We start from the raw sequence: 4,742 nt of genomic DNA on the forward strand, positions 1-4,742 counted from the left end.
GAATGGGAGAGGGCATCTCTGGAATGAGCTAGAATCCTGTGCAAGGGAAACTCCCAGGAATCAATGAGGGTGACCCTAGCTAAGACTCCTAGCAATGGGGCACACAGAGCCTGGACTGGCCATCTTCTGTAACCAGGCAAGACTTCCAGTGGAGGTATTTGGACAACAACCCAGCCAGAAAGCTTTGATCTACAATTTGTTCTTCCTACAAGATGTGCTGGGGTAAAAGTAGTGCAGAAATTGTGGGAGTGGCCAATGACTGGTCCAGTTTGAGACACTATGCTATGAGAAAGAACAATCTCTGATACTGCCTGGAGGTCTGGGAGCCTGAGGCTGGATAACCTAGACTCATGCTAGAACTAAATATGAATGAAAAAAAAAAGTCAATGATATTTTGCAATACTCATAGATGGGCATATAGCCCAATTCTTATCAGAGAGATTTGAGGCGGCAATTGATGGAAACAGATGCAGGAACTCACAGCCAAACATTAGGCAGAGCTTGTCGAATCCTGAGAAAGGGGGAGGCAAGATTACAGGAGCCAGAGGAATCAAGGACACCACAAGAAAACCCACAGAATCAACTAACCTGAGTCCATAGTGGCTCACAGAGACTGAATTGCCAACCAGGAAGCCTGCATGGGACTGACCTAGGCCTTGCACACATTTGTTACAGTTGTATAGCTTGTCTTTCTTGTGGAACTGCTAACAGTGGGAACAGGCTCTGTCTCTGACTCTATTGCCTGCCCATGGGACCCTTCCCCCACTCTACCCCCACTGGGTTGCCTTGTGTAGACTTAATAAAAGAAGAAGTGCCTAGTCTTATTGCAACTTGATGTGCTGTGGTTGGTTGATATTCATCAAGGCTGGCCCTTTTCTGAAGAAAAAGGAAGGAGCAGATGTGTGTGGAAGGAGAGGAGAGAGGAAGTGTGGGGAGGGGACTGGGAGAAGAGGAGGTGGGGAAACTGTGGTTGGGGTGTAAAATCAATAAAACATTTTAGAAAGAAACTTTGATTCATCAAAAGAGAGCTTCAATGACCAAAGACAAGCTTGATGTGTGATCAAACGGTAACAGGCATGTTAAAATTGTTACTTGTTTATTTGAGCATTCAAGAATCAGCAGCCAGACTCAGGCCCTGTCCTTAGTTGATGCAGTGCTGGAGAGTTTGCCCTTAAGGCATGCATGTAGGCCCTGTCCCTCACCTGGGCAAAGTGGGAGAGCTGGCCCTGGTGGCACAGGTGCAGGACAGCTGAAGTGCAGCCCAACTGAGTTACCAGCAGACCCTGATGGGGCTTTGAATTAGTCCACCCCAACATCTGCTCCTTCTATGAACTGCTGAGATGTATGATGAGGCCAGTCCTGCAGATCCAGAGCTGCAGGATCTCCATGACAACAGGGCAACAAGAAGATATCCGAGAGGAGTCCCAGTGAGGATCCAGTATTGATAGTGAAGTCGGGGACCTTGAACCAGACCAGTGACTCATTACAGTGGACATTTAAGATGTGATGAGGACAGAAGAGCATACTGTGGGGCAGACCATGACACACTGCAACTGCCAAGTTTTATTGCTTGAATTGAAAGTCCTTGTGTTACTGAATGGTTTGGGGGGTATCCCTCCACAGTCACCAGATGATGTCAGAAAAATCAGGATCCTCTCTTGGAGATTTTAGTTTCCCTAATAAAATAATTTAAGAACAGATTCAAACACAAGTTCTAGGCCTGCCTCTGCCTCCCAAGCACTGGGATTAAAAGTGTGCACCACCACTAGCTTGGGTTTTTTTGTTTGTTTTGTTTTTTTTTTTTAATTCTAATAGAATTGTCCATTAAATCCAGGTGAGGAGAACACTTCTGATGGGCATGTATCTTGAGGAAAGTAATTTAGTAAAAAAAAGTTTCAATATGTGGGTATGTTTCTTTTATTTTCCTTTTATATATTTTTATTGAGTATTTTATTTACATTTCAGATGTTATCCCCTTTCCCCATTCCGCCCCACCGAGGAACCCCCCATAACCCATCTCCCGTCCTCCTGCTTCTATGAGGGTGTGCCCCCACCTACTCACCCACCCACTCCCACCTCCCTGCCCTGGAATTCCCCCACACTTGGGCATCCAGCCGTCACTGGACCAAGAACATCCTCTCTCACCTATGCCCGACAAGGCCATCCTCCCCTACATATACAACTGGAGCCATGGGTCCTTCCCTATGTGCTCCCAGACTGGTGGTTTAGACACTGTGAGCTCTGGTTGGTTGGTATTGTTGCTCTCCTCAGAGGGCCACAAACCCTTTCAGCTCCTTCGGTCTTCTTTCTAACTCCTCCATTGGGAACCCCATGATCAGATCAATGGTTAGCTGTGAGCATCTGCCTCTGTATATGTCAGGCTCTGGCAGACCTCTAAGGAGATAGCTAGATCAGGCTCCAGTCAGCATGCACTTCCTGGTATCCACAACAGTGTTTGCATTTGATGACTGCACATGGGATGGATACCCAGGTGGAACAATCTCCAGAAGACCCCTCCTTTAGTTTCTGTCCCACATTTTGTCTCCAGATTTGCTCCCATGAGTATTTTGTTACTTCTTCTGAAAAGGACTGAAGCACCCACATTTTGATCTTCCAAAATGTGGAGTATGTTTAATACTCCATTGTATAAATGTACCACGTTTTCTGTATCCATTCCTCTTTTGAGGGACATCTGGGTTCTTTCCAGCTTCTGGCTATTATAAATAAGGCTGCTATGAACATAGTGGAACATATGTCCTTGTTATATGTTGGAGCATCTTCTGGGTATATGACCAGGAGTGGTATAGCTGGGTCCTCAGGTAATGCAGTGTCCAATTTTCTGAGGAACCACCAGACTGATTTTCAGAGTTGTTGTACCAGCTTGCAATCCCACCAACAATGGAGGAATGTTCCTCTTTCTCCACATCCTTGCCAGCATCTGCTATCACCTAAGTTTTTGATCTTAGTCATTCTGACTGGTGTGAGGTGGTATCTCAAGGTTGTTTTGATTTGCATTTCCCTGATGACTAAGGATGTTGAGCATTTCTTAAGATGGTTCTTGGCCATTCGAATTTCCTCAGTAGAGAATTCTTTGTTTAGCTCTGCACCCCATTTTAATAGAGTTATTTGGTTGTCTGGAGTCTAATTTCTTGAGTTCTTTGTATATATTGGATATTAGCCCTCTATTGGATGTAGGATTGGTAAAGATCTTTTCCCAATCTGTTGGTTGCCATTTTGTCTTATTGACAGTGTTCTTTGCCTTACAGAAGCTTTGCAATTTTATGAGGTCCCATTTGTCAATTCTTGATTTTAAAGCATAAGCATTGGTGTTCTGTTCAGGAAGTTTCCCTTGTGCCCAGGTATTTGAGGTTCTTCCCCACCTTCTCTTCTATTAGTTTCAGTGTATAGTTTCAGTGTATGTGAAGGTTGTTTTAATATTATGGGAGTCACATTTGAATGTATTGGAGTCTGAGTTGGAATGGGTATCCTACTGTTATAGTCTATTCCTGGTACTATAACAAAATCATTTCATTTGGATAATTTGTAAACAGCAGAAATACATTGCCTTCATTTCTAAAGGCTGGAAGCCCCAAATCAAGTCTCCAGTAGAGTCTGGGTGGAAGCTTTCTTGCTGAGCCCAGCAAGGGTGAATGGGATTCAGGATACTTCCTGCAACCCCTTTTGTAAAGTATCCCGTTTCAAGAAAGCAGCACTCATCTGACCTTGTGGGTACTGGGTCCAACACACATGAGCTTTCAGAGGACAACACACTCAGCTTCAGAGACTCCAATCCTAAAGCCGAAAAGAAAACAAGCGTTGGATTCTATTCCTCCTAAAACACTTAATTAGACTTTGAAGTTTAATATCCAACTTTGTAGCTTTTGAAGATATAAAGGGTTAATTTTTTAATTTAAATATTGAACATAGTATCACACACACACACACACACACACACACACACACACACACACCGTGGTATTTATTTTGACATGCCAGCTCTTGGTAAAAAAAATTAGTGCTGTGAATCTTAACCAACAATTTGATTAAAAGATAAAAAGCTTTATTATAAATGCATCAAAATATCTGGTCAAAACCATCTTTCTCTTATCACTGGTTCATGTATTTGTGGTAATTTTTATCACCTGTCTATTTTCTGCACATGTTTTTCAGCAAACTCCCATGATTGTGCACTATTGAACTGGTCATTGTGAATCTATTGTCTGGACCTAGACTGCCCTCTGCTGGTCAATGCTGAAAATGACAAGCAACGCTAAGATTAAGGCTGCTTAGAAAGATATAATTAAAGATCAAAGCAGACACAAAGAACGAACAAACAAACAAACAAACAAAAATGCTAGCCAGTGGATGTGCCTCTTCCTGTTGACTGCCAGCTCTGTTCCCCCGTGTTCTGTTCCATATGCATGTGGTGTCCCCAGCAATAACATCAAGTTGTAGGGTTAACCAAGCCCTGGCTGTGACCTACAGTGTTCAGGTGGGTCTATGGGACCCTTTTGGTCAATGACTCAAAAAGATGTAACCTATTCCTGGTGCTGAGGTTTTATTTGGTAGCATATGGTGTCCAGTCAGAGTACTACCTCATATGTTATATGGTAACTCCATTTAAATTCCTTTTATTTATGTGTATCGTTTAAGAAGCTTCTTCAACAGTAGTGTTTCAGGGCTTTTAATGTTATGTGTCCCTCTCTTATTCCCTAACCCACCTGGCCCCATCCCTCACCCCT

This window comes from Arvicanthis niloticus, chromosome 19 (assembly GCF_011762505.2).
Source record: "Arvicanthis niloticus isolate mArvNil1 chromosome 19, mArvNil1.pat.X, whole genome shotgun sequence".
NCBI classification, from domain to species: domain Eukaryota; kingdom Metazoa; phylum Chordata; class Mammalia; order Rodentia; family Muridae; genus Arvicanthis; species Arvicanthis niloticus.